Source organism: Ambystoma mexicanum, chromosome 6q (genome assembly GCF_040938575.1).
Source record: "Ambystoma mexicanum isolate Mex_15411 chromosome 6q, UKY_AmexF1_1, whole genome shotgun sequence".
Lineage (NCBI taxonomy): Eukaryota > Metazoa > Chordata > Amphibia > Caudata > Ambystomatidae > Ambystoma > Ambystoma mexicanum.
This window is the reverse complement of record NC_090937.1, coordinates 761,017,275-761,045,049: the sequence shown is the minus strand read 5'-3', so window position 1 is coordinate 761,045,049 and position 27,775 is coordinate 761,017,275. Positions and strand designations below refer to the sequence as shown.

Here is a 27,775-nt window from a genome sequence, read left to right as displayed (position 1 = left end):
TGCCTCCAATTCCTTAAGGGTAGATCCCTTATTTTGGCTTGCCTGTTGTCTGGTTAGACGTTGCACATTCAGTGAAAGGTGTCCACTGCTGTGTCCATACGAGGGTGATCGCCATGGCTGTAGGCTGTGTTCCTCTTGGGTGGAGAGTTTAGGAGACTGCAGCCTCGAAGGTTGGCTTCTGGTTCTCCCCTATGTAGGTGGTGGTCGCCGCCCTGTGAACGGAGTCTCCAGAAAGGTTGTTGCTTGGGCCGTATTGGGTGGGCTCCACTGTGGTCGTTAGTTCCTAGGCCACTTTGCCTGGGTTAGCCCAGTGAGGTTTGGGGTTTATCCAGCTGTCACCCTGCTGCTGTTCGCCCACTGTCGCTGGTGTGTAGTCTCGTCAGAAGATTCTCCCGTATGGAGTGGTTGTCTTGTGCCTTGTGGGAAGGGTTGCACCATTCCCAGGATCGGGCTTTTGGGGCTTTTGGGTGCTTGCTGTATCCTCAGTGTCTATTTCTTTGTGTAAGTTGCACGTGAGTCCTTCATCCAAGGCTATTTATTCCACAGGGACTGTGGTTTTTACATCGGTGGTCTGGGTCCCATCGGTAGCAGTACCCCGCAGGTGAAGCCCCTGCAGGCGATGCCCCGCTGCCAGTCTCTTTTTGCCACTTGCCAGTAACGTGGTGGAGGAAGGATGTCTGTGGCCTTGTTGTAGGCATGAAGTACTGCGGGTGGTTGTGTTGGCTGGGGGGTAGGGGGGCACTCTAGTTATGGCCACCCTGCCCCACGTTCAGTGTGTGTGTGTGTGTGTGTGTGTTCTCCGCGGGGGTGGGGTGGGGGTGCTACGCGTATGCCAGATGCGCCTCTCACCTTGCTCCGCTGGGATGTGCTCTTGCGTGAGCTTGTGGCTGGCGCTGCAGTCGGGTGGGTGGGAGGGGTTTTAGGAGGCACCCTCGGCGGTCCCGGCAGCGTTGATGGGACACGGCTGCCCTCCTCTGCTGAACCCACCACCGCAGCCCGTCCTCCGCCTTCTCCCCAGGAACGTTGGTGGTGATGGTAGCTTGCGGGGGGGGGAGCGGGCCGATTACTCTTGTCTGCCCCAAAAAAAAAAATGGCCGCCGGCAACACGCAGGCGGTCGCCAGCTTGGATCTGCTGTATCTGGGTCTGATTTTTGCCAGGATTGCAGCGCGTGCTGCCCTGGTGGGTCCACTGCGGTGTCGCTGCATTTTGGGGCGAGTTTGGTGTCTGGGGGGCAGGATATTCTAGGATGATTGCCGGGGCCGCCTGGAGCCGATGCAGTTAGTTGTTCATGCGCGGCTCGCGCATGCGCAGTTCCTTAAACCATGTTTTGGTGATGCACAGGGCATACATTTTGTACAAAGTGAGGTTCACTATCTTTGCGGGTAAAGCGACTGCTGAGCGAGCATTGATCAGCAGGAGGGGCGGGCGCATGTGGTACGTCGATATTGGATGGGGGAAAAGGGCGATATTGATGAGGCTTGCTAGGATAACTTGCAGAGGCTGCCCAGGGTGCTTGGCCATTCAAACGCTTACGAAGGTGGGGATAGGTTTTAGAGCAGTGGTCTTCAAACTATGGGGCTGACCCCCCCCCCCCTAGGGGAACCCGAAGGATGTCTAGGGGTGTTGCAAGACTTTTCCAAAAGGAAGTACATGGATTCAATTTAATAGTAAATCTAAGCAGAAATGGCATCTGTGTGGCCCAGCGCCAATATTTGTACTCCAGGGGAGGCAGGGGGACTCAACAACGTTATTATTCAAGGGGGGCTTGCCATTAAAAAAAAGTTTGAATACCTCTAGGAGACGACACATGGTGATGTTTTTCAGTGAATAGCTGTAGTAGCAACTACTTTGTAGATTAAATGCGGGATAACTCATCTGGCCTGATAAGGCACAAAGTATCACAAACAAGTGACATCCTTTTCTGAGAACACTGATGATGACACCTAAGGAGGACTGGTGAAATAGGTGAAGGGCGGAAAAGCTGAATGGCAGTTCGTGGTCATGTGACCAGCAGTCTAATCAGTGCGGTCTGCCTGAAGTTGGCGTGGATTTCTTAAGCAGCTAATTGGTGGTGGGCGGAGCACCTGAGTGGCAGGGACTTGTCACGTGACCATCAACATAGTCAATGCTGTGTAATATGGCCATGTGTCCTAAGAGGGATGCGCCAACTGCAATTTAGCCCTTCTCTGGAGCGAAGCCTGATACTGAGCTGAAATACATGGACATGAGATGTTGGGGAAAATAACATATTCAGATTCGCACAAATATTCGGAATGAATTTCTCACTTTTTACATAAGGAGTTATTAAAATATGCACATTAAGCACTAAGTAAACATGTTAATAGCATTTTTATATGTGCGTGATTCTCCTTTTTGAGCTGAATTAAAATCTGTATTTGGTTTGTCAATTGGGCAAGCGATTCAAAATTTACTTTCAAATCTATTTTCCTATGTTATTACTCTGCACGTTTAAAGCAGACTTTTACCATCCTTTTAAGATGAGTTTCATCTTTGTGGGCCGATTATCAGTTTCAAGCATCTGTTGCTCATGATGTATTCTCCATTAAGTAAAACTAACAGAACAGGTGCACATTCTTCTTTTGAGCAAGTGCTAGTTAATAGTTAACTGACCTCTCTAAGCATCGGTATCCGAAAATGCGCTTGTCAAGGAATTAGTGATTTGTGAAATTAATAGTATTGTGATGCTCGGTTTAGAAATACAAGACAGCGATTTTGATTTTCAGGTAAAAATACAAGTACTTTAAGGTTTTTCTAGTTTTAAACCAAGGGCTGTTGTCTTAAATGAGCACATATGTTCTGCTCATCTCATCTCATTGCATTGCATTGATCTAAGTGGTGTGTTAATGGATGTCTCGGCATTCTTGCTTTTCTGAGAGTTTAGTTGAATTTAAGTACACACGATTATAGTGCTGTCTGATATCCCGTCACATGTAAAAGAGAACATGTTTTACTTAAACCATTTTTTACTTACTTAGAAATCAGGGTTATTCTATTAACAGGTAAATGGAATTATGGTATGATTTTGAGTGAGTTTTCTGACTTTATAAGTAACTTTGCATTATTTCAATTTTCTTTGCAATGACAACGAAGAATAAAGACCTCCAACTAGCATCGTCATTTGCATCAGACATGCCTGAAAAGCCAAATATGTTCTGGCTTTTGCTCGATAATTTCTACAATACAATGTATATACCAGATTGTCATGTTTTATGACGTATTTGCAATAGCATGCCACTTTTGTTCCAGGCCACTGAAGCAGCAAACATTTTACATACCGTCTTTCCCAGACCCTCAAAATAAATACATTTTCCCCAGCATGGGGTCTGGCATGGATTCACATGCTCATGAATATTCCCCGTCGTCGGGCTGGGAATCCTCGGTAAAGAAAAAATCAGTTTCAGTTTCGTTTCTGAACTGTCTTTCTCCTAATAACCAATCACTGGCCCCCGGGTCATACTGACCCCAGCAAATGACTGCCCTCTACTTAAGCCCCTCCTCTGGCAGCCATCTTCAGATTTTTACCGCACTTTCAAGTGTTGGGAGTCCTCGTGCTATAGCTCTCGAGCTTTGACTGCGTTTTGCCATTTTTCAAAGAGATTAATCTCATTTTTTCGGTTAGTCGAGCCTCAAGCTCCACAGTTTCTACTTCCGATTAACGGGCACCCGTTTTGGAATTTTCTATGCCCCTCAAGGGCGAAGTTTTCATCGAGTTCTGCTTCTTGGAGGATTCCAGAAGATTTTTGAGGCCTACCCCGCGTGGACATGGGCCAGGACAAAGGGAGCACGACGCCCAGATCCAAGCTGTTCAGGAGCTTCCCTGGATGCAGATTGCAGAATGTCTTCAAGGAGGACGAGCATTCTAGATGCCTCTACTGCCTTCACGAAGACAAAACGCACGTAGAGAAGGACTGTGCGTTTTCCAAGAACATATCGGAGCGAACCATGAAGGATCGGCGGATCCGCCTCACCAACTGGCTGAAGGGGAAGAGCCCAGCAACAGGTGAGAAGAGGAGGTCCGAGCTGTCTTCTAAGACCTTTGAAGGCTCTCTGGCGATGGGAGCCCAACAAAAGGCAAAGCACCGCGAGTCCGCGGGCACCGGGAGTGCCGAACGGTCGGGCTCCTCGGCTGCCAGGCAGGGCGCACTTTCACCGACGCCATCAACCACGAGCCAACGCTCTGACTCGGGGAAGAGGAAGTCGGAGAACCCGGGTAAGCTTCGGGAGAAGTCCCGGTCGATCCCGACGGAGACAGCCGAGGGGGGAGCGAGGCGGCGACCCTCCCCCCAAGGTGAAGGCCTCAAGCGCGTCCAAAGTCGTGAAGGCCTTGATTCACCCAGCTAAGGCCTCTATCGAGGGAGTTATGGCGGCCCTGGCGAAGCGTATGGAGGCTACCCCAGTGGAGGCGACCTCGGGCCCAGAGTTTCCCTGCAACCGTGGAGGGAATCCTCTTTTCAACCCATTGATAAGACCCCCGTGAGAACCCCAGTGGAAAAAGAAGGGGGGTGCCGGTGTGTAAGCGACTTCAATTCAACACTACAGCTAAGTCAATGCCTAGTCTTGGATGCTGATGGAAGCCCTTATTGATGTATTTTTATGTCCAGTTCATTAACTCTGGATGACAACCCTTATATAACACCCCTCTCTCAGAATCCCCCCGCCCCCGCTGAGCCAAGAAGTAGGTTTGTTTTGCAAATTTGAAAGGTTTATTTGAAAATTAAACAATATATATCTATCACACTTTTATAGTAAATTAATATTTGATAGCACACTTGTGAGGATGATAGTGATCAACAATGGATAATGTTACAGTGGTACACTCTTTTTGATGGCTTAGAAGTGATATAGAGAGGATGAAGTAGCTGAGAATGCTTTTATGGCTTCAAGGACAATGCAATGATGAATGAAAATGCAGTACAGAAAATAAACTTGATATGACTTCAACAAAAGACAATGTATTCACTTTTCTTTGACAATTCACCCCCCCCCCCCCTTTATGCAAGGTAAAGAGATGGAAGGAAAGCACACAGTTCTCAGGAATGCAATCAAATATAATTCAGTTCCCCCCCTAGCAAGCTTAGAGGAAAACAGGTAGGAGTTTTAAACACAGGCAATATACTTCGATGTGGTATGCAAAGAAGTGACAAATATGCTAAAAATGCTTTTAATTCCCTATAGGAGGTTCAGGGTGAGTGAGAGATACTTTAAATGAATTCAGGATCACTTTAGCAATGCTCTATGAATGATTGTCAGGTTGCACACGAATTTCAGCAAGGAAAGCAAGGACAACTCTTTTTACACGTGGCTGAAATTAAGCAAAATGTCAAATTGCGGCAAATTTAGTCGTGTGCGTCGAGCGCAATTACAGAGGCACTGTAAGGAGTAGGAAGTCGGTTGGAAAGCTTAGAATTTTAGCTTTAAGATGACAGTTAAAACTCGCTCGTAGTACAAACGGTTCTGGAGATGCGGCCGATTTAGTAAAGGTAGTTTTTCGGATTTGAAATTTTAAAGCTCAGAATGACAGATGACAGTTTTCAGGTTTAAGGATGACAGAATGACACGATTCTAGGAGGCAGTTCTAATAGGCTAAAATAGTTTGGATTAGATTATTTTAAACTAAGAGATTGGTTTTGGCACAGTGCTAGCTGGGCACTCACACTAGATTTTGGACAGGAATGCGACTTCGTCACTGATCGGGTCAGGATTGGCTGGACTTCTGCTAGCAGTTCTTCACAGCGATCTGGTCTCTGGTTTTCTCTGGTTCCGGATACAGCACTGCTTTCTGGATACTGCTACAGGTTCTTGCAAAAGTTCTTGGCAAAGAATTCAAACAGCTCGCCCGGCTGTTGAATAGTTTGGTTGGTTTTGAGGCCTGCTGAAGAGGATTCAGCTTGTGGATTCAGGCCTCTCTGCTACAAATTCTGGAGTTAATTTCTGGTCTCTAGAGATTGATGGATATGAAGTCTGGATCTCTGGATGTGAAGTCTGAAGTCTCCCGGCAAAGCGTCCCGCAAGAAAGTGGAAAGTGAATGTCTCTACCTGGCTTTCAATGTTCCTTTTGCGTGTTTTGAAAATGGGTGTGTGCCTGGGCCTAGCTAAACCTGCCCCTCTCACTTATCATTGGTCAAGCTTTCCTCTCTCCCTTGATTGGGGGAAAGAAATGAAGTGTCAGAGTGATGCTGTAGGGTTTATGGTCAGAGGAACCTCCCCTTGTCAAATTGCACACAAATCTATTTCTGACCCAAATACATATTTATCTATGTAACATTTTTCTAATATTATAGGTCCAGTTAACATATTTTCTGTAGCACCAAACCATCCGATCCCTATCTTTGTATGATGTTGTGTCCACTTATGACAGAATTCTCTCCTTTTCATCCAGATAATGACCTCTAAACCTTTCCAGATTTTACACGAATGTGCACCAGGGATATGGGTTTCAGATGATAGTGTCCGATTTTTAACATGCATACATTAGGAGTAACAACCTTTTTTTTCCGCTACTATCCCCAAGAACATCCCACAGGGTCCTAACACCTCTTAAAATGTGCACAGATAAATCACGAAAACGATAATGTTATTTATATAATTTTGACAAGTCCGCGCTGTGAGTTATCCATATTTTTAAAATCATGCTCTGGCCCCAAAGGGGTGTGGTTTTCCAAAGCCCATGGTGGCATTTCTGGTTTATCCACTTCCCCCCCCCAAGCTCAGCTGGCTCACAGGCACTGCCCCTCCCAGTTTCTCCCAAGCGGAAGCCATTTTACGACCCCCCCAATATAACATTTGCCTGAGTCCAGGACAGGGCTTTGTTCAACTTCCTGCAGTCTGCAGGTACCACTCTCCTAATTCAATCAGAGAGGTGTCACCTCCTTTTGGTGGGGGCAGCAGGATGCAGCCAGGCCTGGGAGGAGTTGTTGAGCCAGTTCAACTCCTGTCGGGGGTAGTTGTCAGGCAGAATTCAGCTAAATGTCACTTTAGTTCCCAGTTTTCTACATTCAAATCACACTGACAATTTTTACACATGCAGCTAGAACACTGATTCTAAGTTCAAAACTATGACATTTAAACAATTGCAACCTATGTGACACTCAGAAGTAGGTCACTCATTTATTCTAAACATTTCGATTTTAGTGGCTTTCTGTCCATTTAACTTAAGCTGCTGACATCCCCAGCTATTTTTTATATATACATTAAATAATTACTTCCTTCAAGTCATTTCAGAATATAGTTTTACATTGTATCCACCTCTTAGCAAGTCTTTCCTTGGCCTGGTTTGGGTTCATTTGTTCAGTTTTACACAAAAGTCTGGTGGTTTTAAAACGCCGGTTTTCGGATAGTGGTGAGCACCAGTATTGCATCCATTTTTGACATTAAGAAAATGAATTCCCCACAGTTCTGGGTTGCTTTTGGCAATCAGCATTGCCATTCCCAATGGTTTCATTCTACTGTGTGTGTAGCCCAATGGTGGTTTTAGGCAGTGCCCTCCTGTGCTCACAACATAGGCAAAAATGGGTGGCAGCCTATTCTTCATGTTTTCCCTGTGCACTCTCTGGGGAGTTCTGGCCATCATGATGTTTTCAATGCCAGTAATGCACAGTTTTATGGTAGGGCTTGGATGCATAGGTAAAAACATCCCACAGGTGGCCATCACGGACATGGATACAGCCTCTGAAGAGGAGCTGGCTAGAGTCGTGAAGATCCTGAACAAGAGGTTCGAGGAGGTCCGGTTCCACGGGAGGGATCCTGACGAGGCGGACGAAGAAAGCGACGGTGGTACCGACGAGTTTCCCGTGGAGGCGGAGGATTCCACTCCACAACCGTCGCACCCGTCGCAGTCGGTACCTGGGCCACAGGACAACTCGGGAGCAATCTTGATGGAGATCCAGGCCTTGTGTACAGAGATAAGGACAAGGTTGCCCTTACCCCCAGCGGACGACCCATCGGAGCCTGGACCGTCAGGACGCCCTCCAAGCAAACAGAGGAGAACTCATCCCCCCACCGCCCTTCCAGCGTGTGCGGCCCTCACAGCCTTCATCTCCTTCCCCGGATCCGAGGGATGACACGGGAACAGAGACGGCCACGACGGGGACAGATGACGACGGTGGTGACAGGATGGGCCTTCCATCACCACCTCCTCGGGCCTCTCCGCCCGACGAAATTGGCTCCTTCCACGCCATGATCGCCAGGGCATCCGAGTTCTTCCAGCTCTCCACCGAAGAACAGAAGAAGGAAGGTTTCCTGAATCAACGGCGTGAGGCCAAGAGTAAGACGGTCCTCTCGGTCCCGTTACTTGACGACATCTGGGACGAGGGGTTTACGCTCCTGAAGATCCCGTCCACGCCCCCTGCCAAGAGAGACCTGTACGAGAAGAAGTACCGGGTCCCGGATTCCACCCCCATGTGCCTTAGGGCGCAGCCGACCCCGAATTCGGTCGGCTCGGCGGCGGCCAAGAAGAAAGCGGCGGGGGCGATGGCTTCAACTTCGACCTCCCTGCCAGACGGCGAAGGGAAGAAATTGGACGCCATGGGACAACGGGTCAACTCGGCGGTGACGACGATTAAAGCGGCCAACGCCATCGCGATTGTGGCCCGCAATGACAGGGAGCTGTGGTTTAAGATTGCTCCTCTGCTGGATTTCCACCCGGACGACAAGAGGGCTGAGGCCCTGGAGATCCTGCAGGAAGGTGAGGTGTAGTCGGACCACGCCATAACGGTGGCCACGGACATTGCTGACACCGGCTTCTGCCAGATGGGCAACAGTGTTTGCCTTCGCCAACGTGGTTGGCTCAAGGCAACCGATTTCCACCAGGACGTGCAAACCAGAGTTTTGGGCATGCCTTTCGACGGAAACAACCTGTTTGGCAAGACAGTGGACGAGTCACTGCAGGCCATCAAGGCCGACACGGAGACAGCGCAGGCCTTGGGAGTTTTGCAGCAACGATGGCTGCCCTTTCGGAACTCCGGAGGCAAGCAAGGTGCCTCCAAAGGTTACGGCGGCGGCTCCTCGACGTACCGCCAGGCGGCCCGCTCCTTTTCGCAGGAGGCCTACAGAGGACGCTGCAAGTCAGGAGGATGTTGTCGTCAAGGAGGCCAAGGCGTCAGGGCCGCTACCAAGCAGGACTGAACCAGCCATAGCGTCGGGACCCCACCTGAGCACCACGATGGGAGGCTGACTGGCGAAGTTCGTCAGCGTGTGGGAGTCCATCTCCACCGATGGATGGGTGCTGGATGCCCTGGCCCGTGGGCCCACCCGTGGCCAGGAAGGAATACCACGTCACTCAACTGTTGCTGGAAGTAAGGGCGATGCAGAAGAAAGGAGCCATCAAACTCGTCCCAAAGATGCTCTGGGGCTCTGGAGTGTACTCGCGATACTTCCTCATAAGAAAGAAGACCGGCGGCTGGCGACCCATCCTGGACCTTCGTCGTTTAAACAAGTACATCAAGTCCCAGAAGTTCCAGATGGTCACTCTCCAGCACGTGCTGGGGCAGCTGGAGAAGGACGACTTCCTATTGTCGCTGGACTTGGAGGATGCCTTCTTCCACATCCCCATTCTAAAAGGACATCGAAAGTTTCTCAGATTCGTAGTCCAAAGACGGCACTACCAGTTCAAGGCCCTCCCCTTTGGATTGAAATCGGCACCCAGGGTATTCACCAAGTGCCTAGCACCAGGGGCGGCGCGGCTGCGCCTGCAGGGGATCCACGTCTACCCCTACCTGGACGATTGGCTCATCCGAGCAAGTACAAGAGAACTTGCCATCGAGCACACAGCGAAGACCGTCCAGCTGCTCACGGATCTGGGATTTTCCATCAACTTTGCGAAATCCCACTTGGTTCTGTCGCAAGTCGCACTGTTCCTGGGAGCCAGGCTCGACACAGTAGCACAATTGGCCTCTCCGTCGGAGGAAAGGACGAAGGCCATCCTGGGCAAGGTGCAACGGCTGTTGACCATGGACATGGCCAGGGTGAGATCCATCAAGTCCCTTCTCGGCATGATGTCCTCGTGCATCTACCTCGTGCGTCTGGGCAGGCTGCGGATGCGTCCACTGCAAGAGTTCCTCAACGCCTGTTGGATGCAAGCGGGTGGCAGCTTCGAAGACAGGATCTCGCTCAACGAGACATTCCGCCAAGCGATCCAGTGGTGAGGCACGCAGGCGCATCTCGCGGCGGGTATGGACTTCCAGACCCCGGCACATCAGGAGACGGTGACGACGGATGCCTCCCTGGAGAGATGGGTAGCTCACACCGTAGATCTCCATGCAAGAGGCCTTTTACTCCCGGAGGAGAGGTCACTACACATCAACGTCCTGGAGCTCCGAGCCGTGTTCTGGGCCCTCAGGTCGTTCCTTCCGTCCCTCAAGGGCAAGGTGGTGAGGATCTTCAACGACAACACCACCACGATGTTCTACATCCGGAAGCAGGGAGGCATCAGATCCGCAGCCCTATCCAAGGAGGCCCAGGATCTGTGGCACTGGGCAGTTGCCCAAGGGATGTTTCTGGTACCCTTCCACCTGGCAGGAATAAAGAACACCATCGCTGACTCACTCAGCAGGGAGCTACACTCGTGCCACAAGTGGGAGCTGCGACAGGATCAAGTGGATCTGCTATTCCAACGATGGGGCAATCCCCAGATCAACTTATTCGCGACAGCAACGAACACCAAGTGCCGGAGGTTCGCCAGCAGGTTTCCCCAGCCGGGGAGCATGGGCGATGCCTTCTCATTCCCCTGGGACGGCCTGTTCCTCTATGCGTTCCCGCCTTTGCTGCTGCGACTCATCAACCAACTCAGACAGTCCCGGTGCAGGATGATCCTCGTCGCACCGGCGTGGCCGAGACAGATCTGTTTCCCGAACCTTCTGGACATGTCGGCGTCCCCCCCAGTCAAACTGCCGACGGACGCAGACCTCCTCTCCAGAGAAGGAGGGGGCCATCCTCCACCACGACCTGGGGTCACTGAACTTGCAGGCTTGGCTCCTGCAGCACTAGAGTTTGGAGGGTACGATATCCCGACGGACTGCAAGCACGTGCTTGCAAAGGCCAGGGAGTCCTCAACTCTCAAGTGCCATGGACACAAATGGAAGAGGTTTTCTGTCTGGTGCCGGGCACAGAAGATTAACCTTCTGCGGATTACGGCCCTTCAAGTGCTGCCGTACTTGCTATCGCTGGCCAAGTCTGGGCTGGCCCATGCCTCCATCAAGATCCATCTGGAGGCTATCTCCCGCTACACCAGAACTCCGGGGCGCTCATCCCTGTGGTCCCATCGCCTGGTGAATGAGTTCATGAAGGGACTGTTACGATCGTTCCCGCCGGTGAAGGGTCCGGCCCCGGCGTGGGAGCTCAACGTGGTGCTGACCAGGCTCATGGGCCAGCCATTCGAGCCTCTGCATTCGGCACCGTTGAAGTTCCTATCGTGGAAAAGAGCGTTTATTGTGACCATCACCTACGCACGACGAGTGGGAGAGATCCAGGCCCTCTCCTGCAAGCCCCCATACCTGACTTTCCACGAGATGAGGGTGGTGCTGAGGACGCACCCCTCCTTCATGCCCAAGGTGCCGTCGGACTTCCATCTGTTTTCTTCCCGTCGCCTTTGTCGCCGGCCGAGAGGACTTTGCACTCGCTGGATTTAGCAAGAGCGCTGAAGTTCTATGTGGACCGCACAAAGAGTTTTCAGAAGACATTACAGCTGTTTGTGAACTTTGGACCTGTGAACCAAGGGAAGGCCTTCTCGAAGGCTTCCATTTCTAGATGGCTCTCCGGCTGCATCATGCACTGTCACCGGTTGGCAAACCGACTGTTGCCCGGCCGTCCGAGAGCCCATTCAACCAGAGCGATTGCTGCTACCACGGCGTTCCTATCTGGTGTGCCCCTGCTGGACATCAGCAGGGCTGCTACGTGGAGGTTGACGCACACCTTCACGAGATTCTACTGCATCGACCGGGATTCCAGGGAGGAGTCCAGAGTCGGCCAGGCAGTGCTGCGCAACCTGTTCGCCTGAAGGTGGGCCTGGTGAGGAGGTAAGAGATGCTTAATGTTGAGTTGATGAAATGCTTAATGTTGAGCTTTGCCACCTCCCATGGTTGTGCATGTGTGTACTGATATGTATTCTTGTATTCATGAACATGTGAATCCATGCCAGACCCCATGCTGGAGAAGGAATAAGTTACTTACCTGTAACTGTTGTTCTCCAGCATGGGTCTGCCATGGATTCACATACAAACCCTCCCTCTGCGGCTCTTCACTTGGTCCTATTGCCACTTTACATGCTACCAAATCCGAAGATGCCAGAGGAGTGGCTTAGGTAGAGGGCAGTCATTGGCTGGGGGCAGTATGACCCAGAGACCAGTGGTTGGTTATTGGGAGAAAGACAGTTCAGAAACTAAACTGAAACTGATTTTTTTTCTTTACCGAGGATTCCCAGCCTGGCGGCGGGGAATATTCATGAGCATGTGAATCCATGCCAGACCCATGCTGGAGAACAACAGTTACAGGTAAGTAACTTGTTCCATACACATTAGAGGCGCTTAGTTCAGGAAAAGGACCACGTGACCCATTGAAGACCTGAAAAAGCAAGACTCTACAAGCCTTCGAAACCTAAAATAACCTGGCCTGCACTACCTCATCCTGTTAAACGAGGGCAGCAGGGTAGAGAACCCTATGGAAGTCTGGATTATGCAGATTAACGCCCAGAAGAGCCAAGCCTCGGACCAAGGGGAATCTGACCTCCCTCCAAAATGACTCCCCATAAAGCTGTTAGCAGGCCGTGAGAACTTCAGACACTGATGCAAGGATCATTAACATAGATGTCGCTAGCTTGTCTGGACTCTTACTCCCACTGCTTCCTCCTCCTCCTCCTCATCATTTGACACGCCCTCACCAACCACCAGCAATGACCTCTTAGTGATGTTTCCCACCAGTTTACCTAGGTTAACAAATACCTAGTGTGTTAACACATGCTAAATATATTTTACTAACCATACAATTGCTGAGATCCAATTGTAAAGGAGTTTACCAGCAGCCTGCCCTTATTAGAGATTTGGCTACACTGTACTTATGTGATACATGTGCATCCCTCCTGTTTTCAGGATATTTTTTAAACTCATGTGTTTGAAACATTTCAGTATCTGTATGGCACTTTGTCAGTATGTTGCAATATTGTGTAGATGTGTGTGAAACATTTTTAAATACTTTATAATGTTGCAGTTTTTTTTATTCATTCCAATGTTTTTTCTGCTTATAGGATGAAATGTGGACTTCAAGACTTTTCATTTGTGTTGAAAAGACCGGTGAGTTATAATGGTTTTCGTTATTTCAGCGTGCATGTTGTAACGCCAAGAGGCTATTTTGGAGCATCACACATGGCCTACGAGCTATTTAGGTGTTCGTTCCACAGTAGGATTGTTTGAGATTTGTGGTCTTTGCCGATGTGAATTCTTTTTTTTGTTCACGGACATCATTCAACTGTAGCCGACAGATCAGTGTTGCTTATCCTACTGTATTATTTATTCAGACTCGGCAGCTGACTGAGAATGCAGTGTTTTGTTTCTTTCCACGAGGCAAGTATTGAACCGTTGCAATTGCATTCTTAAATGTTTTTACTGTTTATTTCACAGATTAAATTATACTACCAAAATGTGTCTTGGGCTCTTTGCTGATCGCATACGTTTACCGTTCTGTTTTTCCAAGTGCATTCAAATGAAATGTGCATTTTTTTCCATCGTTGGTTTGAAGTGGTTGACTACAGCAAATACTTGTTTACCTTCAATGAAAAAGCAACCTGTGCTCGTATTGAAAGGGGCCTTTTTTGAGATTGCAACCCATGTCCTTCTTCCGCACTTTTGCTTGGTATCTTATTGTGTAGTCATCATTTATAACATTGTGTGATCCTCTGTCATTGTTCGCTATACTGCTTAGAAGTTATTTCAAAGCATCTGTAGGGGTCGTCACCCATCACTGCGCATCACAAAATCCGGAATTCACAGCCCCTCTTCACTTTCACTGCATATAAAAATCGACATTTTGGGATGCGCTGTAAACAATGAGCAGTGATCACATACAAAGCTGAAATTTGCTACAGCTGAAAGGAAAAACGGTGGTTCCCTGCTCAGTTGTCTATATAGCATGGCAAAATGTTACACGATTTTCATCTTTTCCCTTTAAGTCTTTTGATGATGTGGCTTTTTTAGAAAATACCCCCATCACCCTAATAAATGGGAAGGTCAAAAGGGGCTAACCGAGCTTTAATTCTTCGTTTCTATGTCCTGTAATCAGATGCTTTGAGATAATAGCAGCATATAACTGATTGCCATAGGCTCGTAGGGGTACGCGCGTGGCCCTACAAGTCCCCCCAAACGACTCAGAATTTAAACGGCCATGCACTATTGTTTGTACTAACGCTAAATGGCTCACTATTGTTTGCACGAATAATCCCCCATGAGCTCCGTAATGCATGAGCTCCGAAGGACTCATGTCTGATGATCATTGAGGACGCGCTGACCACCTACCTCTCTTCAGAACGCATGTTCTCTGTAGCTTACACTGGTACCACATGTTCAGCTCTGTCCACTTGATATCTAAACCAGATAATTGACAAGTAGATTGTATAGTCAGCTATATATCTCATCGTTACTGTAATACCCAAGGATCACTGCTTGCTGAATGATAACTGCATGCCATTTTTGCTGTAATTTTCTACTAACTGCTGTCCATTTTGAACTGCCTGTGCCTAATCATTCCGTTAGCCACGCCGTACACAGCCCACCTTTCCTACGGTTGTTCACCTACAGTGTTAACCATAACAGCCACGGCGCTCCTTTCCACATTGTATCCACACCCACAGTAGCTCACATAGATACTACAACAGTCCAACATTGCACAAAATGTACATCCTAATTCCATTATTGCTACTAGAGTTGGGTCTATCCGGGGCTGCCTACCAGCATTCTCAACCACTACTCCACACAAGGGGCTACCACCCTTGCCTAATTATGCTTACAACTAAAGACTTTTCTTCTGTGATTAGAGCCACTCCCTTTCTACCATCATTAAACCTGATCATACTTAATGCGTAAATCAGACCTACCACATTCCTACCTAAACTATGTCCGGACCTATTAGTCCCCACTAAAACTTCCACATCGAACGCCTTCGCGTCAACTTCACCTACCAACAACTGTACCATAACGCTTTCTCCTAACAAGCCTACCAATGCCTTATCGACTAATGAACCCTTCCAGCTCACACCTTGCCAACTCGTACTAATTTCCCGTGCCAAATCAATGATAGAAACTACAGACTTGGATCTAGACTACGAACTCACAACAAGCCTCTTTGTAATGATAATCATAACAAACGTAGGCTAACCACTTCGATTAATTCCTCGATTGGGAACTCAGTTGCAAATAAAATCTTCAACAACCAGAATCTGAAACTAAAAAAGTCTAAACGTTGTGCCACCTTCCCTAATGACCCCATATCAATGATTAAAGGAGCACTAATAAATGCCAGATCGATGATAGCTCACGCCACTGACATAGCTGACATCATTTTAGCAGAAAATCTGGATTTTCTAGCTGTAACATAATCCTGGCTGCATGAAGCTGCTGGCCCCTTGCTCCTACTTGTGGTACCCAATAATTACTCTATCATTAGAATGGACAGATCCGACTCCAGAGGGGGTATGGGGTATTGACATTATTTCTAAAACTAACCTAGACATGAGACTAGCTTCTGCACCGTCATTCTCTTCTTGTGAACTGCTAACAGCTAAGCTGCCGACATCGCACACAAGTACAATCACAATACATTTAATTTACATTTGAAGAAGACATGATGACTCTACTCTCTGATAATATTAGAACCTCCTCACAAATTCTAATGCTAGGCGATTTCAATCTAGGTTTTAATGACCTGAATGACCACAAAGCACTGTCCCTAGCAACACCATTTCTGAACATGGATTCTTGCAAAAAATTACCCAGCCCACGAATGAAAAAGGGAGGACCCTTGACTGGGTAGCAGACCTAAACTGCAAAATCGAAGTTATAAGTATCCTACCGCAAACTTGGATTGACCACTAGGTTCTCTCTTTTGAGTTTGCCATAAACAATCTACCCAAAAAATCTAACCTTACAGCACCACCGTGCCTAACAAGAAATAAACAACATATTACTTTAGAGGCGATTATGCCTCCAGTGATCCCTACATTAAGCTGTCTTCAGAATACTACCGACCCCAACTTACTTGTGGATGCCTACAACTCAATAATGACCAAAGCCCTAGACACGGTCACCCCCTTCAAAATGTGCAAAGGCAAACTAAGAGAAAATCTGAACTCTTGGTTCACGCCCGAGTTAAAAACTTTACGAATTGAAAAAAGAAAACTTGAAACCATCTGGAAACATACACCTTCATTAGAGAATAAACCCAACTTGACCAATCTCTGCCAAATACAAAGATTAGATCATCCACACCTATAATAACAGGATTAACCAAGCTAGCTCTAGCACTAAAGAGCTCTTCATCATCTTAAAAGAAATGGAGACAAACTCTGGTGCACGAACATTCAGAATGCCCTCACTAACAAAATTGCCACACTGCAAATGAAAATAGCAGACAAACGACATAACCTAACAAACCTAGCCTTGACTCTCCGGCCTCAGAAGCCCTGTATTCAACCCTCACAAGGTTTGAATTTCTCAAGTGTCGGTACCAGAGGTCCAAAAATTCATTGCCTCCCTGAAACCCTCTAGGTGCCAAGGAGATAGTTGCCCGGCACAGATCATCAATGGCGCCGCTAGAGACCTGGCCCCTTTCATAACCAAGCTAATAAATGTTTCCTTCGCCACAGGTATTGCACCTGTAATGTACATATAATTTGAAGGAATCGTAGGTACTTACACTACTTAAAAAACAATCATTAGACACTACCATTCCCACCAATTATAGGCCACTCACTACGGTCCCATTTCTGTTGAAGATCCTGGATAGGGTTGCATACCTGCAAATCCAAGAATACTTGGAGGCTAATCAGCTATTGGGAATTCGACAATCTGTCTTTAGACCTCAACATGGGACCGAAACGGCCCTGATTGATTTAAAAAGCCAGATTGACAAACTCAAAGACTAAGGCAAACTAGCAATCCTGCTAGACCTAACGGCTGCTTTCGACTTAGTTGACCACAGAGTTCTCTGCAATCATCTTGCCACGCAACCCACTTCTCCCAAACGGCTTTCACATGGATCGAATCGCTCCTTAACAATAGGGCCATGCAAGTCTTCTCACCGTCTACAGCAGTAGACCCCATACCTATCACGTGTGGAGTGCCTCAGGGTTTGTGTGTATCACCCACCCTGTATAATATCTTCACAAAGCCGCTGTTTGATGAGTTGGACCGTTTGGGTGTCACTTACACGAACTACACAGATGACACCCAGATCCTCCTCCCTCTAACAGGTATCTATAACTTTGATGTACGACTTGTGGACGAAATGCATCTAATCATTCAGGCATGGATGGCCACCTATGGCCTCTGCATGAATGATGATAAAACTGAACTCTTCTTGGTAGGTTCATCAGCTAACCTCAACAAGGTTAGCCCAAACTATGCCTCTATCAACATAGATGGGAATAAACATCCCAGTAGCCAAACAAGTAGAAACATTGGGTTTCTACTTGGACACTACATCCAACTTACACAAACAAGTTAACATGACTGCCTCAGCCACTGCCTATACGGGCAAACTAATAAGGGCCTGCAGACCACTACTCTCCACAGAAAGTTGTCTCACTCTAGCCAGAGCACTTATATTGTCCAAACTGGACTATTGTAACAGACTCTATTTGGGTGCTAGTAAGTTTGTGCTCAACAAACTGCAAATAATGCAGAATAATGCGCTTGGAGTCGCCTTAAACATCCCAAGGAGTGAGCATGTCTCTGCAATAAGAAGACAACACAAATGGCTCTCTATTAAGGAAAAGATTGAGCTAAAAACCTTGTGCCTTATCTTCAAATCCTTGAACCACACAGCCCCATCCTACTGTCATGATTCCTGCCCCTCATGTCTCCAGCCCACCAAAATGTCAGGCTGGAATCAGGCCATGATCATCTACATGGCCCTTAAGGGCCTCTCCACCCCTCCAAAGACCCACTTGGAGTCGGACTTGGCGCCTGTGGCACCAGGCACACACACTACCATAGGATGGCAGTGAGCATTGGACTTGTAGTGCATAGGTGGGACAAGATTGATGCCCCCCACTTATTCCGGTTCCTAGATCTGCATATGCAGTTTAGCTTTTTGGGTGTGGTTCAGCCCAGAGACACCTAGGATACCCAGAGACTATTTAAGCCACGCCCAGGCCGAGAAGCACGCTTTGCGTTTCTCTGCACCTGCAGCGTGACACTCGCCGTGTTCGGATCGGTCTCCAGAAGGCCTACACCTTTCATCTGCGCTCAGCACCTACATGAACACCATTAGGAATTGCCTTACCTTGCGGAGCATCCGCCCATCTTCCATCGCTCCTTCAGTTCTGCGGGCTCCTTCGGCGGTGTTATTTTCTTCCCGGCACGCCGCTTCCTAAGAAAAAGGGAAAAGAACAGAAAGAAGACATTAGTAAGCATTCTGCAAACCTTCGCTTACTTTAAAGACTGTACTAGATTCTAACGCTTACTTGAATCCAAGCCGTTCTGGGGAAACTTAATCTCCGGAGCTTCTCATCCGTCTGCAAGTAGGAAAAGAAACACCAGGTTAGCTTGGGAAAGCATTCAGAGGCGCCACATATTGCGCTACTCACCGCGTTTCTTCTTAACTGGCGTCCACGCTGAAAACATTGCGGCACCTAAAGACACAGAAAAACTAACTCTGTTCAATACAAGTACGAAGAGGTTGCATCGCGCATAGCGCCCTCACTAACCTTCAGTGCTACTCACCTCAAGCAGCACGCCGACCATCACCTGGGGAAGGAAAGGAACGAGAATTAGAGAACTGTTCATAGAGACTCTTTATACTTAACAGTCAGACTCTCGCCAGTGAAGTAACTAGGCAGCAACGAGCCTGCATCATTCAACGCACCCCTACGCTGAAAGCAGGACGGAGAGCACATTACACAAGAAAACAAGGTGAGGTGTGGACCAAGGGTAAGGGTTGGACCCTGGGGAAGAAGGGGTTCGAGCACGCAGAGACAATAGAGAGTTAAACCCTACCAATCCTGTGTTTCAGGCCCAGTCTCCGGTCGAGTAGACTCCAGGGAAGGGTTCGAGGTCATAGAGGTCAGAACAGGCTGAGTGACGTCCCCGTGGATACCAGGTGAGCATTACACCTACCTAACTGGAAAATTCACTATCAGATCTTACACACAGGTCACTAGGTCAGCTAACCGGTCCTGCCTAGTGGTCCCGAGATTTAAACTTAAAAAATCATGAGGGAGCAGCCTCCCTGTCATGGCAGCCCAATTGTGGCATACCCTCCCACGTGCCATCAAGATGACCCAGCTTTTTACCAATTTCAGTAGAAACACATCTCTTGGCCAGTAGTAAGAAACTAATCAACTTTTTATACTGGGGTCCTAAGTGAAGAAATTGCTTATTAAAAATCTATTTCTGAAATGACTGATTTAGAAAGACCACTCTGAGACCGCTCCGAGCTTTCTTTCTAAATTTAACTGTCAGCCCCTGCGACGTACACAAGTGCATGCAGGGGCTGACTGGCACGACAGAGCCAGAAGAGGGAAGCCATTGGGGCCCATTGAAGTGTTGGTGTGTGTTTTTGTTCATCTGTGTGTCTGTGTGCAAGATCAGTGTTGTGGGGGGGAGGACTAGGGAGGAGGCGGAGAGCGAGTGAGTGTTTAGACTGTGTGCGTGCTTGTTTGGCTGTGCTCATGTGTCTGTGGTGAGGGTGGGTAGAGGAGGGACGCTTTGGGAGCCGAAAGGGAGATAGATGGTGGTGGTGGAAAGTGGGGTTTGGCCTCAACCCCCTCCAACCCAACCTCGTTTCTGGCATGGATCAAACCTAGTAAAGCCATGATGGTCTACTTTTTTGGCATGGGCCCCCCCCTAAGCAAAATTTGGGCGGGCCAGGCCCCCCCCCAAAAAAAATACCAAATGGACAGTATGTACAAATGGCTATGAACTATTGTGCGCCGTCACCGCACCCTACTCCCAGTATAGTCCCTGGGCTCCCCCACCAGTATAGTCGCTGGGATCCCTCATCCAACTCCTACTCAGTCCCTAGCTCTCCCCACCCCATCACAGACCCTGGGCTGTCCCCACCCTTCTCCCACCACTATCCAGTGTTCCCGCCCATCCTGCTCCCATCACCGTCCCTGGGCTCCCCCCACCCAGTTCCCAACACAGTCCGAGGGGTAGTGGGAGCTGGTGAATTTTTTAAGTGGAGGGACATGAATAGTTTCCACAAAAATGCCATAGTGACCGAGCGCAGCGAGGTAGTCCGAACCATTCAAGGGACGTTCGGGGGGGTTTTCCCCCCTTGAATTATTTTTAAGATAATGGGTTAAAATGTTGCATTTTAGAGCATACTTAAAAAAAAAAAACAAAATGGGTAAAAAGACAAACAGTTTGCAATTGGCGCTGGGGAGCTAAGGGGGAAAGCATGGTATTTTTGACTGGACATCTATGATAGATTAAAACCATACCATCCCTGTCCCCTGGACTCCACAGCGCCTCAGGAGAGCTTATTTTGGAAGGTGGGTAGGGGGCTTGTGCAACAAAGGCATTTTTAAAATGCCTTTGAACAACCCTCCTTCACCCCTCTACCCCCCACTGGCCAAAATGAGCACAATGGACAAAACAGACACACACATCTTCACACAGCAATCACTCTATCATTCATACAAGCACCCATCCCCATACACTCATTCACAACACGAGCATACACGCATCCATACACATATTTAAATAAAAAATAAATGAACATAAACATACCTTCTGCAGGGACTTGTGTGTGGGTGCTGAAATGTCTCACTCCAGGTTGCTCTGTCTGTATGTGCAAAGAGGCGCAGGAGCTCCCCCTCGCACAAACAGACATGCAGTTCCCCAGCCAGCATTTCCAATGAGCTATGCAAGGCTGGCGAAGCAAAACGCCCCCAGCCTTGCATGGCTCAGTGAGCATATGCGGCTGGGGAACTGAACTGTCAAAGGGAAACAGTTCAGCCAGCTCAGCAGCACTCCCTCAGCTGGAAAAAGCAGCTGAGGGAGTGCTCAGTGTTTTACTGGGCCGGTCTACTCGGCGGCTCCTGAATGGTTGAGGGGGCTACTGGGTGGATGCCCCCTCGCCCATTATGGATGAGCTGCCAGGCTCGGACTTGCCTATAAGGCAATGCCCATACCAAAAAAATGCAAAATGCTAGTGTAGGCCAGTCAAAATGAAGCACTTTTTTTGGCTAATGTGGGCCAGTTTGATGAGTTACTTCACTATGCAGCTGGTAGTTTTCACCATTGTTGCTGAATAAACGGTATTTAAATATCACAATTTGCTTACATTTTAACAAAAAGCACCCCCTTGGATACTATTCAAACAGTCTGTGGCTAAAGGTAGCCTGAGACAGTTTTATGGTCTAGTCCGACCATGTAAGCCACCCCATCCCATATCCTCAATCTAAAAAAAAGTATATAAAAAAATAAAGAACTTCATTTTTTTATTTTTTTACTTTTCATGCTGGGCTCTCACGCTCCCCCTCAGGGGCGTGCCCCACAGTCTGAAGACCTCTAGACTAAAGTCTAGTGACACATTTTTGAGGTCATCTACCACCGGATCACCGCTTCAAAAGTGCCAAATCTGAAGCCTACCAGAGGTTCTGGAACATGGGCCGAAAGAGGAGTCAATGGTCAACCACTTGGTAATAGTTCAAGCCAGAGAGCGACACTGGCTGTTTCTTAACCTGCCTCCTAACCTCTTTTCCTGTTGGTTAGCTAGTGCAAGTGAGTCTGTTTCAAGACCTCTGCCTACCCACTCACTAATCACTGCTAATCCTTTGGTGCTCTTCTTTTTGTCCAAATCGACCCTTTCTTTCTATTCCTAACTGGTAAATCCAAGGGCATCCTAGGCGTCTGAAGTGGAGGGCGGACAAAGAAGAATATAATTCCTACTTGGTCTTGCCAAGGGTGGCAAAGGGCCAGAACCCCTGTTCCTTGTACTACATGTGGCAAACGTTGCTCATCTCATCACCAATCAAACAAACACTTTATCACGGAGACATGGCTCATCCAAATGCCACACACGTCCTAGCTACAGCATCCCCACAGACCACAGAATCCAACACAAGAACACCAACTCAAACTGACCAGGCTTTTTTCAATGAACTTGTGCACCTAATCACAACGGTATCCATCCGCAACACAACTAGCATCTTCTGAAACCAACATGCCCTGCTGCTGTGCCACCAAGAAAACTAGACACCCTTTGAGCTGCTGGACTCTGTGCACAAACACACTCAACTTGGTAATCACCATTTCTCCAGCCATTGTTATCCCCCTACACCCCACCTTTGGACTGGACTGACCACCTATCCTTACTGATCCTGCTCCCTCACATATTACCCCCCCCCCCCCCCCCGGGGCCAACCATGTCGGCCTACTGCTCTTTCAAGAACCTTCCCCATCAAAGCAGAAAAAGGGAACCTCATCAACTTGGACTCCACCTCTGACCCCTCGGAGTATTCAACGCTCAGACTGCTCGATTAAACTAACTGAAACCACCAACTCCCCATGCACCCCTAAAACTTTGACTCTGCATTCATAAGCCCTTAAGACCCTGGTACACACAGGAACTAATTGATATCAAATGCACCATAAACACACAAGAAAGGTGATGAATAAAACCCACCAGCCTCATTATCATGAGAACCCTCTGTTAAGGGTGCAGGACACTGACCACAGCAAAACTACACAACAACCATCATGGAATCACCCAAAAAGGGGGGGCGTGGCCTGAGCTCATGGCGTGAGGCTGTGGACGTCCTGAGCTCCTGCCGAGATCCTTCAAAGATCCTACATAACTACCAGAAAAAAGATGGCCTGAGTGGAAACGAGCACACCGGCGGACGTAGCAACCAATTCCCTGACCATGGAGGGAAGAAGCAGGAAAAATCGGAAAGCGGCAGCGAGCTGAGGCGACGGTGAAGTGGACCCCCTGCAAATCCAAGATGGCAGAAGCAGCGCCCCGGCAGTGAGAAGGAAGAAGTTGAGGGCAGGCGGAGATGCAAGATAACGTGGGGAGCCCTGACACAGTGATCTCACGGCGGCTGGAGGCAAGGCTCTGCAAACGAGTCGGACACGGCAGCAGCAACACACCCAATGCACTTGGCCCAGCGTTGCGGCTATCAGGTCGCTTCGCACACGAAGGCGGACCCAATCCAGAAGGAGCAGTGGAGGAGAAGCGGTTGTACAGACGCGCGGAACCAGAGCCGCGCGCAGCATTACCAGGAAGATTAGAAGGCGAGGGAAGCGGCACAGGTTATCGGGGGGCCCCAACGAGTGGAAAGCTCTTGGGAACAGAGAGGTGCAGGCAACGACGCAATATCGCAAAAAACAAGCGCCCGGCGGAGAACGAACACGAGGAGCAGGACTGTCAGGGAAACAAGGAGACCGAGGCAAGCAGGGTGATGGAAGCGCAAGCCTGAATACGCGACCACCACTGCAAGGTCCCGCAGGGCGGCCCGGAACTCGCAGGAGGCACAATGTGACGCGGTGAGGGAGCACGAGTCGGTGAGCGAATAGAGGAGGATACACACAGGCTGCAACAAACTGGGCCAGAGGAGTCACTTATGGGACACAAGCAGGTGGGCGGCAGAGGAAGCTACCCACGGTATGCGCCGGGCCGGGCCAAGACATGAAGCCGGGCTGTATAACCAGGCACCAGCGAAGATATGACTACAACAAAAAACAGAAAGGACACTACAATCCTGGATTTCTTTAATGCCACCAAACAGAAAGGGCAGCCGCACAATGCCCCAGAAGCACAAACAGCACAGCCAGACAAAGAAGCCACCACTAAAGAGGACCAAGTACTGGAAGCAATTGCAGCCCTAAGATCCTTCATAGACACAAAGATAGAGGAGGTTAAATCCGACGAGCAGTTGTTGAGGCAAGATGTCCGCAACGTTACAGAAAGGGTCACAACGGCTGAAACAGCTAAAGGAGATGACGGAAACCACCATAGAACTAGAAAAGCGGCTGACAGAGCTAGAAAGGAACATTGCGGCACTAGAAGCCCGGGCGGAGGATGCAGAAGGCCGCGCACGGCGCAACAATGTACACCTGCTGGGAGTCCTGCAAGGGATGGAAGGATCCAACCCGACGGACTTTGTGGAAAACTTGATACTACAGGAAATTGGGGCAGAAACACTGTTGCAGGGATTTGTGGTAGAAAGGGCACACATATCCTTGCAAAAGAGACCGCCGCCGGGCTCACACCCTCGCCCCATGATAGCAAAGATACTGAACTTTGGCGACAGGGAGACCATCTTGAAATTCTCCAGAGAGGGAGGGGAGATCCTTCGAGACAATGCCAACATAGCTATATACCCGGACTACACACCTGCGGTGCAAAGGGTAAGGAACTCATTCGTGCCAATTAAGCTTAAACTCAGGAAACGGAACCTCAAGTATATGTTGATGTATCCGTCCAGGCTCAAGGTACTCTACCAAGGACGAGCTGTTTTCATGGAAACGCCGGCGGCAGCCACAATGTGGTTGGAACATAATAATTTGGATGATGGACAGGAGGCGAAGACATGAAGAGTAGCTGGCCCAGAAAAGGAATGGGGTGCGGGAGGGACACGTCAACAGCAAACATGCGGGTGAGCGACACGGAACAATGGAGTACTTTGTATGGTCAAACGGCAGGAGCGAGGTGGGAACCTCGAACAGAGCGAACAGACACACCCCACAAACTGGTAGGCGTCGGCCAGTTGCTGACGCATCATAGCTCGCACACTGAAGCCCGGATGGGCCAAGCAGATGCGGGGGCGCTAGAGCGCCACAATTGGAAAGTGGCAGCTGAGTGCAGTTTTCTAGTTCTGGTTTGGCTCAGAGTTTGTAATGGTTTGAATTCTACACAGAGCGAGGTATGTGCCGGGAAATGTGTGAATGTGGTTTTACACAATTGGATGGGGGCGGAGGCTAACTGGGGAGTAAAGCAATTGGGAAGGCCTAAAAAAGAAACTGGAGACCAGGACGGGGGAAGGAGGGCTGTGGGGGGGGCACATATTGAAATGGCCAACGAAATTAGAGTATTAACATGGAATGTTCGAGGCCTAGAACAGAATATATGCGTAGAAATCGGGTGGGATCCTTTATTAACAGGAAAAAGGTGGCTATTGCGCTTTTGCAGGAGACCCACCTGACCCAGCAGACTATGGCCGCGGTAACGGAACACTGGGCAATGCCATGGTGCCCCCTACTCAAAATATGCCAGGGGGGTGCTTATCTGGATAAGTCTGGCAATTCCATTCAAACTACTGAGCTGGGAGGTAGATCCGGAAGGCCGGTACCTAATAATAATATTATTATTATTATTATTAATAACAATAATAATAATAGTAAAAGGATGCATAGTGCTAGTGGAAGTCTGCATAATAAATTAGTATTTCCCCAACCACGGGATCCCGAAACACCTAGATACACTGGGGGCCAAACTAGCCCAATGTCGAGAGTTTTTTCATATGGGGAGGTGACCTCAATTGGGTTAGGGATTGGGAGCTGGACAGGTCTAAACGGACAGCATTTGGAAACGATGCCAGAACAGGGGCACTAAATCTACTAGTAGAAGCCCTGGTGGATGTGTGGAGGGAGCTACATCCCACAGACAAGGGTTAATCATACTTCTCATCGCCACACTCTCTGCACACGAGAATTGACTACTTATTTGTGGCCAAAGGCTATCAAACACAAATAGAATCGGCACAGTATTTAGGTAGGTCAATATCAGACCACTCACCACTGCTGTTAAATTTGAAAACACAGGGGCCTAGACTGCCCATACCGCTGTGGCGCATGGCACCAGGCTCTCACAAACAGATCAGGCCTTTACGGAAGAGCTGCGAGATAAAATAGAGGAATATGTGGAAAAGAACGTAGGTAGCGTTGAAAGATGGGGCACACTTTGGGAGGAAATTAAAGTAGTGGTGAGGGGCGAGGCCATGGCAGGAGCGGGGGGCATACGAAAAACACTGAGAGCTGAACTGGAGAAATTGGAAGAGGAGATAAAACACAGAGTCAGACACACTCGGGAGAAAGGAGGAGGAGACAGAGCTAGCATAGTTGCGAGGGAACTGCCAGGAAACATGGGGAAGGCTCTCCAAGTTTGATTACTCAGTGAAAACCGCAAAAGCACACGCTGAGGGCGATAAGCCACGCAGACTGTTAGCCTGGCTATGTAGGAGAGAACACCCACAATCTCAAACCACAGAGATCAAAGACACAACAGGCACAACACATAAGACACAGCAGTAAATCAGCGATACATTCCGAGATTTCTACTCCCATCACCACCAGGTGCCACACATCGACATACTAAACACACTGGACGAAATAGGCCTTCCCAAAATAGACTCGTCACAACAGGAAACCTTGGAGGCGGAAATAACAGGGGACGATATTGCAGAAGCAATAAGGTCACTAGCCTCTAGTAAAACACCAGGAAGCGTCGGACTCCCCCCAGAGTTCTATAAATCATACGAAGCAACCCTGACACCGATGTTGCTTGAGGTTTTCCGTGAGGCATACACCAAAGGGGAGCTGCCAGAATCCATGAGGGAAACCCTAGTTATACTGTCATGATCTCTGCTTCCAAAAGGTCAGGGTTTTCCCAACTCCCTTGGAAGCAGATCCATAACCCAGGTGCCGAGTGCCAACCAGTCCCAATTGGGACCTTTTGGACCCAGTCCTGGCGCCAGTGGCACCAGGCTCATAAATATGCCCAGTCCCAGCGCTGGAAGCGCCGGGCTCATAATGCTTGGGTGGACTTACCTTCAGCAGACCATGCTGCTTACTTGCCTGCCAGTTGAGCCTCTGATCCTCTTCTGTTTGGAACTACTTTTCCTGTTGGGTGGGGCTGGAGTCACTCCCTAGATTCAGAACACTGGAACTCTTCTGGAAGGCAGGAACTCTTTTCTTACCAGGAACTCTTTTCTTACTTAGGCGTGGCTGTGGAAGGAGACACCTAAGCACTACAGGAGGCTATTTAAACCACACCCGGTGGATGAATCTTGCTTTGCGTTATTCTGCAACCTCTGCAGCAGAACGCTCATCGTGTCCTCTGCATCCGGTCCTGGGCCTAAGGAAAAAGGCTTACCATCCTGAATCCAGTCTTCAGCAACACCTATAAAGACAAGAAAGAACAGGTTAGCATTCCGGCATCTGAAAGGCAAAGGCTTACCATCCTGAATCCAGTCTTCAGCAACACCTATAAAGACAAGAAAGAACAGGTTAGCATTCCGGCATCTGAAAGGCAAAGGCTTACCTACTCTTCGTACGCTCCGGAGGCCTTCGGCGCTGCATCCCGCATCTGAAAGACAAAACAAGGTGCGTTTAAAGACATTGGGGAACTTTAATACTCACGTGCCATTACTCCTTTCCACATCTAATCCAGTGGGTATTCCGGCACCCTGCAGCCGCTCCGAACTCGTACCTGCAAAATAAAAAGACAGTTAGAGCGCATAGTGAAGCAGGCAACAAGCGCTTACTTACGTGCTTCCAGGCGCTTCTATTCATCACACGGGCTCCATCTTCAACTCACTTCAGC

The 27,775-nt window shown here is 48.8% G+C and overlaps 1 protein-coding gene across 4 annotated transcripts in view; it reads left to right on the top strand.

Moving 5' to 3' along the window:
- Positions 1–27,775, top strand: part of FBXW7 (F-box and WD repeat domain containing 7) — a 1,581,903-nt gene that overhangs the window by 409,591 nt on the left and 1,144,537 nt on the right. For all 4 annotated transcript variants that reach the window (XM_069631275.1, XM_069631278.1, XM_069631277.1 and 1 more), the window contains one exon: positions 13,257–13,302. The gene's annotated coding sequence lies outside the window, so the exon portion shown is untranslated. The remainder of the gene's footprint in view (positions 1–13,256; positions 13,303–27,775) is intronic.